Source organism: Bubalus bubalis, chromosome 24 (genome assembly GCF_019923935.1).
Source record: "Bubalus bubalis isolate 160015118507 breed Murrah chromosome 24, NDDB_SH_1, whole genome shotgun sequence".
NCBI classification, from domain to species: Eukaryota; Metazoa; Chordata; class Mammalia; order Artiodactyla; family Bovidae; genus Bubalus; species Bubalus bubalis.
In genome coordinates, this window is record NC_059180.1 from 33,645,116 (window position 1) to 33,661,359 (window position 16,244).

Genomic DNA, 16,244 nt, shown 5'->3' on the forward strand with positions numbered 1-16,244 from the left:
CCTTTATGCTACCCCCAGTATGCTAAAATCCAGTGAGGCTTGGCTTAGAAAACCCAGAGCAAGTAGCTCAGCTGTTGGGTCCCACCCCTCCACTCACAAGTCTCAGTGACATCTGTGCTTTAGTGATTATAAGTACATATACAGCAGGGTCAATGAAACGGGGAGGCTCCTTTATGAATTGTAACTTACTAGAAGAGTCTGAAACACAAGAGGGACTTTGGATTATGGTTAAACAAGAGTCCCAGCTCAGTCTGAGTCTGGGCTCTATCGTTAGCTAGCTGTGACCTTGGACAAGTCATGTCACCTCCCTGAGCCTCAATTTCCCCATCTAAAGAGTAAAAGGGCTGGATTCTTCAGTCTCTGAAACAATTCTGAGATTTTTACTTGTGTCAGCACTTGACTACTTCTTTAGCACTTTCCAAAATGCAAAATCCAGACAAACCACAATTATAAACGGCTGTCAGTTTTGCAGAAAGGATTTAGAATAACTCTCCACAGCTGGGTGTCTCCAACCCTGGCCAGGGAACCAACTCTACCTAAATCAAATGTGTGTCTGTGTTAGTCGCTCAGTCGTGTCCGACTCTTTGCAATCCCATGGACTGTAGCCCACGAGGCTCCTCTGTCCATGGACTTCTCCAGGCAGGAATACTGGAGTGGGTTGCCATTTGCCTTCTCCAGGGGATCTTCCCAACCCAGGGATCGAATCCGGATCTCTTGCATTGCAGGCACATTCTTTACTGACTGAGCCACCAGGGAGGCCCACCTGAATCGAATGGTTACTTGTAAAAATGCAAGGTTTTGGACTCAACACAAGACCTTCTCTTTAGTGGTCGAGATTTTGGATTTGCATTTAACAAGCATCCTGCTGCTCCAAGGTGATTTTGATACAAGGTAAAATCTGAGAACTACTGTTCGCAAGTTCAATAAATACATTATGCACATGAAGAGTAGGCCAGCCAATATAAACATGTAGCTTGTCTTCAGAATCCAGAATCACTTTAACAGTCTTGGGGCACAGAAACTTGAAACTAAGTTGTTGTGTCATTTGAAACTAAGGTTTTTAAAGTGTCATGGTTTATTGAAATTTATAATAAATGGAGATAAAACATCCCAGAAAATATCAAGTAAATCAGTGAAAAAATAGGGTTGATCTACAAACATTGATGAGCTTCCTGGTAGCTCAGACGGTAAAGCGTCTGCCTACAATGCAGGAGACCTGGGTTCCGTCCCTGGGTCAGGAAGATCTCCTGGAGACGGCAATGGCAACCCACTCCAGTACTCTTTCCTGGAAAATCCCATGGACCAAGGAGCCTGGTAGGCTACAGTCCATGGGGTTGCAAAGAGTCAGACACGACTGAGCGACTTCACTTCACTTCACTTCACAAACATTGACAGATGGGGTTTTCAGGAACAGCTCTGTTCTGACATGTGGGGGTCTCCTGAACCAAAGGTGGATGAGCATTTCATGACCTTGGGTTTCCAGGCCAACTGGGTCTGAATCAGTTGTTGTTGTTTAATCACTAAGTCGTGTCCAACTCTTTTGTGACCCCATAGACTGTAGCCCGCCAGGCTCCTCTATCCTTGGAACTCTCCAGGCAAGAATACTGGAATGGGTTGCCATTTTCTCCTCTGGGATCTTCCCAACCCACACCCGTGTTTCCTGCATTGGCAGGCAAATTCTTTACTCCTGAGCCACCTGGAAAGCCCACCTGAATCAGTAGGGATGCTAATAAAAATGTGAATTCCTGAGCCCCGCTAAGCCAACAGAACCTGAGTCTTTGGAATTTGGAGATTCAAATTCCTATCTGCATTCGAATTCCAGATCCCGTGCTTGGGAATCTGCATGCTTTAACAAGTTCTTCAGGTGACTCTGGTGTACAGTAATCAAATGTGCGGCCCGTGTGCTTTAGAAGAGGGAACTGAAGCTGAAATGAGTAGAGACAGATTTAGATTTATAAATGCTCAGTCATCAGAAGCCAATGTTCTCCAAGCGGTTTTGGCAAGTAGGCAAAACTGCAAGCATAGCACTTAATGCCAGATTTAAATTAAACAATCTACGTTCTTACGACTCTGAGGAGCCTAATATTTGAAGACATAGTGGGATGGTTTATGTGTTCTTATCTTAACTGACTTTCATGTCCAATTATGCGTATATAAATTTATGGAGAAGTCCCAGTTTCCTTTAGAAGCATCAGTCAGGCCTCCTCCCCAGTCCCTTTGCTGATTTCATTTCCAGTCTGACAGTGTTGGGAAGCAGACACGCATCTTTTGGCTTCTCTTACATTGAGTAGTTTGGAAGAAGAATTGGAAAGGCCCAAACCGTGCTCAGTGATGTGTCCGTATACTAAAAGGCGCAGGGTGGCCACATCTCTTTGCAGGTGTCAGCAGCGTTTTCATAGGACAGGTGAACATTGCCTCCCTGTGCTAGGGCCAGCTCCTCCAAGCCTGTGGGGGTCGGGAGCCCCTGTTTTTATTGGCACTGCTGGTGACTCAGATACACACAGTCCCTGGGCTTTGCAAGGTTAATTCATTGAGTACTGAGAACTGCTGTTCTGTCTGGAGTGGACAGGACCGAGAGGAGGAAGGGTTCAGAAAGAACAGAGGCATGGAGGAATACACGTTTAGGTTTGGGAGAGGTAAGCTGAAAGTGCCTTTGGGACAACATCATGGTATTTCATCTTTGCATTGATTGAAACCTAGCCATCTGTGAGATGCAGCTCCAAGTACTTCACATGCAGAATCTCGTTTCATCCTCAGAAGATGCCAGTGAGCTGGGTACCATTACTACCATTACTCAGAGGTACTATTTTTCCTCTGAGCTGGGCACTATTATTGCTATGAGCTGGTACTCTTACTGCTATGAGCTGAGTACTATTATTCCTATGAGCTGGGTACTTAAAGAGATGAAGAACCTAAGGCTCTACAAGGTTAACGAATTACCCAACAGGCTAGTTAACTAAGTACTTCACACTGTAGAGTTATTGACTGTAGGAGTTAGGCTTGCTTCCCAACTTGTCAATGCCAGCGAGGCAATTGGATATATGAGATTAGAGTTCAAAGGAAAATTGAAGACCAAAGTTCTGTATTATATTATTGTGGAGGAAGAAATGTGCCTCCTTTCTAGATTCTTGTGGCTAATCTAAGAATTAAATTGACATGAGACAGATTAACAGGAGAAAGTCAAACGGAAGTTTAATAACATGTAAACCCTGATGCTGGGAAAGATTGAGGGTGGGAGGAGAAGGGGACGACAGAGGATGAGATGGTTGGATGGCATCATTGACTCAATGGACATGAGTTTGAGTAAACTCTAGGAGTTGGTGATGGACAGGGAGGTCTGACATGCCGTGGTCCATGGGGTTGCAAAGAGTCAGACACAACTGAGTGACTGAACTGAACTGAACTGAAACCTTGGAGAGACCTAGGAAAACTGAGTAACTCACCAAAATGGCCAAAGACTCACCTTAAATACCATTTTCAACTAAAGACTAAAGAAGGTGTTGAGGGTAGTGGTTTGAAACTTCAAAGGGTAGGAAGGCAATTGCCATGGAGAGGAAAAAGCAAATGTTTGATAAATAAATGTTTGCTGGGCCAGCAGAATCAATGGAGTACACTCTCACCTCTAGGCCCAGCCTTGAATTTCCCTGACCACACTTGGCCCAGGTCCTCTGCAGACGTCTCTGCTGATGGCTATAATCTGGGGACAGGTCCTCCATCTTCCTTTTAGGCAGTTAGGAGGAACGTCAAAGTTTCTTCCTGAGTCTTTTGGGCCTTGATTGTTTCAGCTTGAAATGATCTACATGCCAAAGAGATGTTTTGGAGTGGTAAATTTTGCTCCCCTACAATATGTATTGTAAGTAGAATACTGGAGAAGACTCTTGAGAGTCCCTTGGACAGCAAGGAGATCAAACCAGTCAGTCCTAGAGGAAATCAGCCCTGAATATTCACTGGAAGAACTCATGCTGAAGCTGAAGCTCCAATACTTTGGCCACCAGATACTAAGAGTAGATTCACTGGAAAAGACCCTGATGCTGGGAAGGATTGAGGGCAGGAGGAGTGGGGGCAACAGCGGATGAGATGGTTGGGTGGCATCATCGACTTAATGGACATGAACTTGGGCAAACTCCCAGAGATGGTGAGAGACGGGGAGGCCTGGCATGCTGCAGCCCATGGGGTCACAAAGAGTCCAATGCAACTTAGTGACTGAATAACAGCAACAACACAATATGTATATGTACATATATTTAATATGATGTATAATATGCAGATACTATATAACATATATATGTCAGTTGGCAATCTGAGAGTTGATAAGGTCCCAGCATCCTCCTTTCCATCTCAGAAGAAACTGGTCCAGGGATGCTCAAATTGCCAGAGCAAAAATAGACCAGGAAGGCATGAGTATCCTCAGTGATGCTGAGTTGCCATGCAGAGTGAGTTCTTTCAAGGGTGTCATCTGAGCACATTTTATTAGCTATATTTTACCAGTCAAGCAGAATCCCACTCAGAGGGTTCCTTTCCAGCTGCTGAGTTTGAAAACAGGCATAGATCTCAGGGTTTGGTGAGCTGTTCTCCTAAATGAAATAGCACAGTCTCCAGAGAAAATCGGATCGACAGTGACCTGGTTTCTGAGGTCCACCCCCACACGGCAAATAAAGCTCAAAAATAATTGCTACCACATCAGAGAGTTAGCAATTTTACCCTTAATAAAAACTCAAGAAAGCAGAGAAATCTTTTTTGTTCTTGAAATTATTTCTTGTTAAACTCAATTAAAACTATATTAAGGGATGTTCATAACCACCCATAAAGTATTAAAAATTTTTTAAATGAGGGAAGAGTTGAATAAAATGGGTTCTGAATTCTGTAAATTCAGAGAAGAGAAAGAGGCAGAAAGGAGACTGAAATGAAATACATCAAACATTATGAGAGATATTGTAGTTGATGAAGATTGTGGGCTTTCTATCCTCTTTTACTTAACACATTTTTCTGCAACAAAAGTGTTACTTGTAGTAAGAAGGAAACAGTGTTTTTCTGAACATAATTCTTCAGTTCTTCTTATATTTCCTTCAGGCATTTGTCCACATGTTCATAGTTTACACACACTGAACTGGTGTCCTTGCAAACCTGTTTGGCTTTTCTCAGTTAAATCTATACAGTTTTGTTGGACAATTATCACATTTAATGAGAAGGTGCTATTTCACTGAGTTAGAAAAAGATTAATTAATTTAACTTTTACTGCTGTGTGTTTTCATCATACGCTGTCTGGCACTGGAGGGCCCTCCAAGAAGACAGTTATTTCAGAAAGCTGGCTGATGCTGTTACTGTACCAGTTTGTTCAAACTGTCATCCTACATCATGTCTCCGACTTCTGTGCTGTGAACAACATTGTTTTTCTTTGCTGTAAGGTGCTTTTATCTTTTGGACAACAAGTCCTGTAATTCCTCATAGTGGTCGTTTTGCTCGGGCTTCTACATAACTCAGAGCTTAATTTATGATCTTCCATTAGCAACTGCAGAGAGCTTATGGCGTGAATATCTGCTTTCTGACTTTCCCTAAGGCCTTACCTGCTTTTCCATCTCAGAATTCAGTTCACTCAAATTGCTTTCTCCATATGCTGAAAACTTCTTCTACTGCAGTTTGAATAACCTGCGTGAATTGTTTTGGAAACCAAATGAGGTATTTCCAACTAAAGGATATTATTTACCTGTGTGCCAGGTACTGTTCTGAGTGCATTGCCTGAAGTGTCTTATTTAAACCCTGGGAGGCAACAATGATCACGATTTGCATTTACAATCGAGGAAGTAGGCACCGGGAAGGTTAAAGAGCTTGTCTGTGGTCACACTTGCTCCAGAGCCCATGGTTTGAGTCATGACTTAAAACACTAAATATGAACATTTCTAGAACAGTGCACAATTAGCCTTTTTCTGATTTCTCACTGTTATAAAAACCCAGAACTAATTTTGTCCATGCTTTAAAATGTCTCTTCCTCTCTTTGAAAGTATTAGTGCTGCTTTTAAAATGGTCAATATTTCTCCTTCCATTGAAATGGAGAAAAGAAATGAGATCACAGAGAAAAGCCAACTGAGCAAAGGATGCATTCCTTATATTGGGAGCCACGTGGTTAGGAAATTCTTCCTGGGGTGACTGAATGAGCAGGAGCTTCCTGGCAGATTCCATCTTGTCTCCTTAGGAATCACCTCTCCTGATTGGTCGCCAAACTCACACAGTTGAGTTGCCAGACTCAAACTTCAGATATGACATCTCATTTCACCCTCATTCAACTCTGCCAAACAGGAGTTCTCTCCATTTTACGGAAGGTGAAACTGAGGCTCAAGGAGCAGAAGCAACTTGTCCAAAAGTTAAGTGAGTGACAGAGCTGGCCCTCAGACTCAGCCCAGCATCTCTTTCTATCCTTGATGTCTACCTCTCTGCTTGTCCCGACAAGTGAACGATTCCGGGAAATGTTGGCACTTTTGTCATGAGGTATGAGGTCTAGGACCAGAGAAGCTGATGCTCCTGCCCATCAGAGGCTCAGATTTGGAAAATCTCGGTAGTGTGCCTTGTCTCTCTCTACTGTGAAAATTGTGAGCCAGCTCCCACTGACCTGGCGCTAAAATGGTCCCCATGTTGACGCATCAGCCCTGCGTGTCCTCTTGCTCTTTCTGGCAGGAGTGGGAGGATGTGTGAGTTTTTCAGCTGCCAGGTTAGCTCTTAGCACAGGTCGGAAGATGCTGTCCACACCCCATGGTGAGTGCCTGGGGCCCAGAGAGTGGCCTTTGCCCTCCTTCCATTGAGAGAAACGCAGGTTGAGGAGCAATAGAAACTCCAGCACCACTCCTCGGGTTTCCCTGCGGTGCCAGTTCCCTAGCACTGCCATAATAAATAACCACACACTTGGAGGCCTGAAACAACAGAAATATAATCTCTTCCAGCTCTTGAGTCCGCAAGTCTAAAAGCCAAGCGTCAGCAAGGCCACACTCCCTCCAAAGACCCTGGGGGAGAATTGTCCTTGTCTCTTCTCATTTCTGGCGGCTCTTGGCTTGGGCAGCATCATTCAGATCTCTGTTTCTGTCTCCATGTGACCTGGTTCCTCCGTGTGACCTCCATGTGTCTGCTCTTTTTACGAGGGATGCTTCTAAGTCATCAGATTTAGGGCCCACCTAAACCCAGGATAGGCTTCCCTGGTGGCTTAGACGGTAAAGCGTCTGCCTACAATGTGGGAGACCCAGGTTCGATCCCTGGATCGGGAAGATCCTCTGGAGAAGGCAATGGCACCCCACTCCAGTACTCTTGCCTGGAAAATCTCATGGATGGAGGAGCCTGGTAGGCTACAGTCTATGGGGTTGCAAAGAGTCGGACATGACAGAGCGACTTCACTTTCACTTAAACCCAGAATGATTTTGTCTGGAGAGCCTTAACTAATTACATCTGCAAAGGCCCAGCTTCCCAATAAGATTGCATTCTGAGGTTCTGATGGATGTGAATTTTAGGGAGGGACACTATTCAACCCACCACACTCACCTGGGCACCACTGTGGTTTTCCCAACAGCATCCTCTGACAGGTGTCTGACGTGAGCACTGCCACAGAAGGCTCTCGCCTGGGGTCTGGGGTCTGCGGGGGAGGCCTCCATCCAGTATGTGCTTGGGAGTGTCACCCCGATGATGCTCAGTGGACAAGGATGCAATACAGGTTCTTGCATGTAAACTACCCCACCCCTGAGTGATGCGATCATTGTGATGGCTAGTTTCCATCCCTGCTCCCTCATCTCAGATGCTTAGTTGTTCTCTCTCTGTGCCAGATGCTCTTATAAGCACTTACCTATAATTCTTCATTTAATTTCACAGCTGCCTCATGAGGGTTGACATATCCGGCATCTACACTGGGTACACAGAGAGACGATCGTCAGGCATGGGAGGGGGAGAAATTTTTCCCGACTCTTCTAGTTTTTTCCTGGCTGGTCAAAGAATTAAATTGACATGAGACAGGTTAGCAGGAGAAAGTCAAACAAAATTTTAATAATGTGTACGTGGGAGAGACCCAGAAGAACTGGCTAACTCACCCAAAGGGCCCAGGCCTCACCTTAAATACCATCCTCAGCAAAGACAAAAGAGGATGTTGGAGGTGGGCGGGTTGGGGCTTCCCAGGAGAGGAAGGCAAATGACATGGAGATGGAAAAGCAGATGTTTGGTGAATAAATTTCCCGGGCCATGGAGACTGTGAGACACACGGATCTTTAACCCCCGTTCTGTCTCCCCAAACAGAGTAAACCCATGTTCTTTGCAGACAGCTCTGGTGGTAGCTCTATTCTGGGAACAAACCCTTCATCTAAATTCTTCAGGCAGTTAAGGAGGAGGTAAAAAGAAACATTTCCTGAGTCTCTTGTTTCTTAAAAATAATCAGCCTAACTTAGTCCTCATGCCAAAGAGACACCATTTGGGATGGCAAATTTGGCTCCCCTGCACTGCATGTGGGCTTCCCAAGTGGCTTAGAGGTAAAGACTCCGCCTTCAGTGCAGGAGACGCAGGTTCAATCCCTGGGTCGGGAAGATTGCCTGGAGAAGGACATGGCAACCCACTCTTAAATTTTTAAGGAAATTTAAACAACCTGTCTGAGCCTTTTTCCCACATCTTCCAAATCCTGGAGGAAATAGCTACCCACTCCAGTATTCTTGCCTGGGAAATCCCATGGACAGGGGAGCCTGGCAAGCTACAGTCCATAGGGTCGCAGAGAGTCGGACACGACTGAGTGAATGAGCATATATGCACACACTGCCATGAGCAGCTTAAGTCTCTTGCTGGTGAGCTTCAGAGATGGGATTTGAAGTGGGTCTACCATTTCTGCTGTTAATCACTATGCTCTATCACTTCTCACAAAATAAGATATTCTTGCTGGTAAAAAATGCAGATAAATAAGCATCCATTTGACTGTGTCCTAATTCCAAATCACCCCAACTCCCTGCAGGTAAGCAGCGTGCTCTCTTTGATATACATGCCATTTCTCCCAGACCTTTGTCAGATGCATTTGCAAATATTTATGTGTTCACATATAATTATAAAATTTTATTCTGTGGGGTGCTTTCAAACTCTATGAAGTAAGGCACAGTTTGGTTTTTCAATAATAATGTGTTTTGAAGTGCCTTCCATGTCCATAGGTGTCTTTTGCCTTCATTCTCTTCGATGGCTGGAAAGAATTCCATGGTTTGCATATAGCACAGTTTATTATATTAGTTCCCTCTGGGGGGCTCTTGGTAATATGGTCATGTTAAAATCCACGATGAGGTGTCTGTGTGCTTCGGCAAGTCATTCTCTAGGAATGATCTCAAGAAGTATGATTTCTGGGTCAGAGTATTTATACTTTCTAGAAAAGGTTAGTCTTATTCAGCTGATTGATTGACTTATTTATTTTCTGAATGACCCCATAATTCAGAGCATCAACCTTGAGTTGAGAAATACCTAGCTTCATTTTCTTACTCTGCTAATTACCAGCTGTGTGACTTCTGGAAATTTAAATAACCTCTCTGAACCTATTTCCCACATCTTCCAAATCCTGGAGGAAATAGCTACCCACTCCAGTATTCTTGCCTGGAATATCCCATGGGCAGAGGTACCTGGTGGGCTACAGTCTATGGAATCACAAAGAGTCAGACAGGATTGAACACACACATTCAGAACTCCTTTGAGGATTGAATGAATTGACTTAGGGAAAATTCCCGGCACTGTATCAGACACATAATAGGGTTTCATTGATTCTTTCCCCAGTCTCTCACTGTCATATATTTTCTGGCCTTTGAGAGTCCCTGTCTTTCAGTCCTGGTATGTGACAAGTTCAGCAGGATCACCGTCTCTACCAGGAGTGTGTGGTGATGCTTAAGAGCCAAGCATCCTGGATTCGAATTCCCTCTCTGCTGACGGTCAGCTGTGGGACTTTAGACAAGCTAATTAACTTCCTAGACCTCAGGGTTTTTGTTTATAAAATAATGCTAACTATGATTCATTCACCTGGGAACCATAACTTAGGAACTTGCACTTAGAACTGCTGTAAGGATTCAATGAGACAGGCAGACAGAGAGCAGTGTTTGGCACACAGCAAACATTCAGGAAACGTCTGTAACAGAAAGCATTCTTTGTAATATGAGCGTTTTAAATAATGCGCTGTGCACCATGGAACTTTTGCAGTAGTTGAGTTACTCTGATCCCAACCCTTGAAGAATATCTACTAAGAAACTCCATAAAAGATTGACATGTCGGCAGGAATCAATACTTTTCCTGGGTCAGAGCATGAGCAGTAGCGTGAAGAAAGAATAGCATTTGCATAGCGCTTTATAATCCCTCAAGCAAATTTACCTCCATTCCTTCCTTCAATCAGAGTACAACCACTGGAAGAGATTGTTTTCCTTCTGGTCAGACGGGGAAGTCAAGGCTTAGGTCTGAGCACAGACTCACCCAACGCCCCACAGCGGTGCTTCTCTGACTCCATACCCAACTCGAGGACAGGTGCTCTGATTCGGGAAGCTGGTGACAGCCTTGCCCTGAAGGCACATTGCTTTGGCAGGTGGTAGACGGGTCTGGAAGCTCTGATGCTGTGGGACACCCAGGGCAGAGACCTCCTCTGGGCTTTGGTTTTCTCTCTTGAAAAATCAAAAGGTAGCAGTACATGATCTAGCAACATCTTGGATAATGTTAGTTTGTTAAATTCAGCAGTAATGAAGAAGGGGGGTTTGCTGTGTCATGTTAACCTTGTCCTGTTTTTGAGGTTGTTAGTAGGCAAACTGTTTGCCCTGTTTCCTTTCCGCTGTTTCTCCCTTTCTCCACCCTCTCTCCCTCCTTCGAGAAGACTCTTGAGAGTCCCTTGGACTGCAAGGAGATCCAACCAGTCCATCCTAAAAGAGATCAGTCCTGAGTGTTCATTGGAAGGACTGATGTTGAAGCTGAAACTCTAATACTTTGGCCACCTGATGCGAAGAGCTGATTCATTTGAAAAGACCCTGACGCTGGGAAAGATTGAGGGAGGGAGAAGAAGGGGACAACAGAGGATGAGATGGTTGGATGGCATCTTTGACTCAGTGGAGATGAGTTTGAGTCAACTCCAGGAGTTGGTGATGGACAGGGAGGTCTGGCATGCCGTAGTCCGTGGGGTCTCAAAGAGTCAGACACGACTGAGCGACTGAACTGAACTGAACTCCCTCCTCCTCTTTCTCCCCTCCTCCTTTCCTTCCCTCCTGGTTTGCTCCCTTCCTTCTTCTTTCTCTCTCTTTCCCCTCTCATGACCTCCCTTTCTCCCTCACTCTCATCTCTGAGTCTCTTCTTGTAAGTCTGTCTCCCTCTTTTCACTCTCTCCCTCTCTGCCTTAACCACTTTCTCCTCCTCCGTCTCTCTCCCTCACTCTCTTTGCTGTTCTTTCCTGTCTTCTTCTCTCCGTCTTCCCATTTTCCTTGGTGCCTGCTTCCATATGTATTTTTCCCCTCCCTTGTTTTCTCCCTCCTTCTCTGCCTCTCTCTGTCTTAATCTTACAATACTGCTCAGAATGTTCTCAGTTAAAAAATAAATAGTCACCATCCGTGTTTTTTACCCAATTCACAGTGAATATTCCTGGAAGAATTAATCAACACAAATTAAACTGACAGCAGCAAAAAGCACACAGGGTGAAATTTGTTATTGACTGCAAATCCATAAATGACTCAAATCTTCTTGGCCAATTTTGCCTCTCTGTGCAATTTTGACCCAGGAGAATTGGACTTGATGGCCACCATCCCCATTAGAGAAAGCTCAAGATGGCAGAAGTTATAAATTAGTAAAATTTGTTACGGTCCAAACACTGATAAATTAATCAAATCCTTGTAAAATTGCAACACAAAGGAGTTGATCCCAGTGAAAATAGTTTCCAAAAAAAAAAATTGGAAATAATTCAACTATGCTACACGAGGCATTAATCTAGGAATTAAATTAGCTTAATGGAGTTTGCTCTGAAAAATGCTACCTTAGTGAAAAGGCATCAGGGTTGGTATAATTCTGACTTCAAAGTTTGTACACATAACCTTCAAAATGTGACTCTGGGTCATTTTCCAAAAATCTATTTCAGACCATCCCATGCTGATGGCAGGTACAGTCTCTGTATGTATGGAGTGTCCCTTGCCCAAGCAGATACTTCCAAAGGCTGTCATGTATCAAGGGTACCTCTTCTTGGGCCCGTGAATGTGCCTCACCCACCGGTAGTGCTGAGTCTGGATGCTTTGATGGTGATCTGCACACCATGGCTTCTCTGCTCACTGATGTCACCCCTGCCCCAGCCATCCCCTGGATTTGTACCAGGAGACACAATTTCCAAAACACCTTCACTCCCATTTTCTTCCATCCAGTATCCAAGGAAATCAACCCTGCATATTCATTGGAAGGACTGATGCTGAAGCTCCAATACTTTGGTCTCCTGATGCAAAGAGCTGACTCATTGGAAAAGACCTTGATGCTGGGAAAGATTGAGGGGAGGAGGAGAAGGGGACACCAGAGGATGAGATGGTTGGATGGCATCATCGACTCAATGTACATGAGTTTGAGCAAACTTGGGGAGATGGTGAAGGACAGGGAGGCCTGGCGTGCTATGGTCCATGGGGTCATAAAGATTTATACACAACTGAGCAACTAAACAAGAACTATCCAGTCCCATGAAAGAGCTGCTATTACCCTATCTTACAGATGAGAAAACCAAAGCTCAGAGAGGTCCCATGACCGGCTCTCATCCGTAGCGCTGGCCGAGGTACACCTGAACCCCCTCCACTGTCCCACATTCTTCCTCCTGACCTGCCTGAACTGCTGACTGCCATGCTCCTCTTCCTAACAAGGCTTTGATGAGCACCCCCACCCTAAAATACAACCAGCTATCATCCAAGAGATGCTCAGGTCTCACTAACGCTTTGCACCAGACCTCCAAAACATACACACACACAACACACATACACACACGTTTTGGTTCCATTAATTCATCAGAACAAGTCAGTTGTCTAAGTTAAAGACTTTTTGAATGTTAATGAATGAATAATTAACTTTAACTATATAATTAGCCTTTAAATGTGCTGAGACCCCCCAGAGAGCCTCTGAAAACATGCACAAGGAGATGATGAGCTAAAACCGGAAACTTTTGATGAGGAAATGTCAAGCCCCTTGACGATACAAGCCCCTTTCCCCAAAGGAGCCATGCGGTGACTGGAGGCCACAGTCTCCGCCTTTGCAAGGGGAAGTCTGCTTGGCCGGCAGACAGTCTTAGGGCAAGGAGTGAACATTCAGACCATCGTACAGCTACAAGAGAGACCCGCTGAAGTAACAGGGTCAGATCTACACACTGGAGAAAGCCGCAGCCACTCTGCAAAGCTATCAAAAATGCAGCAGGAAGCTGCTGGGTGAAAGTAGCATGGGACACACGTGAGAGTCCTCCTTTGCTCTTTGCAGATTTGCAGAGAGGAGGTCTTATTTCCCTCTCTCGTTCGGAATCACTGTCCTTTTTAATCATTTGCTTTCCTTGAGGACCGCAGGTGATGGGGAGAGGATGACAGCACCCATGCGGCCTCGGTGATGCCTGGTGGGGGGTGGGGATGTCACACAGCCAGCACCGCACAGCATGACTTTTCAGGCGCTGGTTGTGTTCCAGCCCTTGCACTGGTGAGCCGAGGTGTCGGTTCATTTGTCACAAATGTTTGGAGAAGAGCTCACCCTTCTGTAGGGAGCAGAGGTGGGCCTGGCAGGCACTCTGTCCCCATCATGGTTCTCAGATGGGATCTGTGAGCCTCCCCCGCCCCTAAGTGGGAGAAGCACTGAGCCAGTGACAGCCGTGTGGATCGGCAGGAGCTGGGATGGCAGGGCCGTAGACATCTCCACTTTAAAAGCAGGAGATGAGAGGCTTCCCTGGTAGCTCAGTGGTAAAGAATCTGCCTGCCAACGCAGGAGACACAGGTTTGATCCCTTGTCCGGGAAGATCCCATGTGCTGCGGAACAACTAAGCCTGCTCAACTACTGAGCCCGCGCTCTAGAGTTGGGAACCACAACTTCTGAGCCCACGTGCGGCAACTGCTGAAAGCCGCATGCCCTGGCGCCTGTGCTCTGCAACGAGAGAAGCCACTGCAATGAGAAGCCCGTGCACCGCAGCAAAGCGTAGCTCCTGCTCACCAGAACTAGAGCAAAGCCTGCGCAGCAACAAAGACCCACCACAAAAATAAGTAAATGAGTACATTAAGAAATGAAAAAAAAAAGCAAGAGAAGAAAACACCAAGCAGGAAAACATCACCGGCTCCTCCCTGTGAGGCCTGAGGTTTCCAGCCACGGCTCTGAGTTCTGAGGGGTTCTTCGTGCAGTGCCCGCGTCTAATGTCCATGTTGTTTCATCCCCAGAGCTGCCAGTTACCACACTGCAGCCTAACATGCCTTTCTCTCACCCACCATCGCAGTGCCAATCCCCCCAGCGCTTTTGGTCTCAGTTGGGCTTCTCTTTCTGACGCTCCACCCTCAACAAGAAGCTATGGCTATCCATGCCTAAATGACTCCCAAACAAGTAGGGTTAAGATGTGTTGAGGGCAAGAGATGTCTCCTCTGGAGGTGACACCAGACCACACATGGCTGAGCATCTCCTGGGAAAGAGACAGACGAAACTGAACAAGCCACCAGATCTTTTAAAACCCCGATGGCTCTGATCTGATCCTTTCCCTTTTTTCATCACGGTGGGCCTCACGTCGAGCTGTAACCCCAGGCTGAATTTCATAAGTAAGAGGCAGAGCTACTTCTGTTTACTCCACGGTCTGTGGATAACATGGTCCCGGTGGTTATGTCTGTGGCCTTTGTCGTCACGCTGTGTTAAGCCCAAGTGCCGTCTGACACTTACATAAGCTGGCCTGCCATGTCCCTCACTTTACCTCTCAGGGCCTCCGTTTCCTCGTTCCACAGGGATGGCAGGCGTGCATCCAACTTTACTCCGTTAGAAGAAGTAAGTGAAACAAGATAATGTCTATAAAGTATTCAGGACCGGGTTTGTCCCGCACAATGCATGAATGTTGTAAGCCCCTCTGCTGGAAAATCTGAATGCAGAGGGATCCATCAGTGCGGGCCCTGCATACACATCTCCTTACATAACCTCCCTTTATTCCCAGTGGCCCTCGGAGGGCAGCTCGCGTCTGCCCCGCTTTACAGGGAGAAGAAGGAGGCTGAGAAACACAGGGGCCTTGTTCAAAGGCTTTGACCACAAAGCCCTAGTTGGAGGACGTCAGCGAGTTTTACATCTTTTCTTTTTAACAATGGGAACATTTTCCTTCAGTGGGAAGGAGATCAAAGGCACAGGTCTCTGAGTCGGAGCCAGGAGAGGCAGGGCCCCGCCTCCCCCACCCACTGGGAGCCACTTCTGAAGCCCCCAACCTCGTGTGGCCATTTATACTGGAATATGATTTAATGAAAAGAAATAAAATGGACACCTCGGGTCCTCAGTTGCACTAACTACATGTGAAGTGCTCGATAGCCATAGCACAGATATGGAGTCTTTCCATCACTGTAGAAAGTTCTGGACAGTGCTGCTATAACAGTGTGCGTGCAGTAAGTCCCCTACGTACAACTGAGTTCCATTCCGAGAGTGCGTTCGTAAGTCCAATTTGTTCCTGAGTCCAACAGAGTTAGCTTAGGCACCCAACTAACACAGTCAGCTATATTGTACTGTACAATAATAGGTTTATATTACATTCATGCAAATAATACATTAAAAAACAGGCACAAAAAATAGAGAAAGCATTTTTAATGTTACAGTACAGTACCTTAAAAGTACAGTAGTTCAGTACAACAGGGCTGGCATACAGGGGCTGGCATGGAGCGAACAGGCAAGAAGAGTCGCTGACTGGAGGGGAGAAAGGAGGTGAGAGATGGGGAAGCTGAAGGATATTCAGCAAGAGGAGATGGAGGGTAAGCCGTGATTTCACTCGCGCTTAACATTGATGGAATGCATATTAGCATCTTTGAAAGTTCGTAACTTGAAGGTTCCTTTGTAGGGAACTTCCTGTACAAAGTTTGGAAATACTGCTGGTGAGCTTCAGGCAGGCTTTCATTGTTGTTCAGTCACTAAGCTGTGTCCCACTCTTTGTGACCCCGTGGACTGCAGCATGCCAGGTCTCCCTGTCCCTCACCATCCCCCATAGTTCACCCAAGTTCATGTCCATTGAGTCGGTGATGCCATCCAACCATCTCATCTTCTGCTCCCCCTTTCTCCTTCTGCCTTCATTCTTT

At 45.7% G+C, this 16,244-nt stretch overlaps 1 protein-coding gene across 1 annotated transcript in view; it reads left to right on the forward strand.

Annotated features, from left to right (window-relative positions):
• Window positions 1-16,244, forward strand: part of GRIN2A (glutamate ionotropic receptor NMDA type subunit 2A) — a 435,347-nt gene that overhangs the window by 367,712 nt on the left and 51,391 nt on the right. The gene's annotated exons all lie outside the window — the stretch shown is intronic.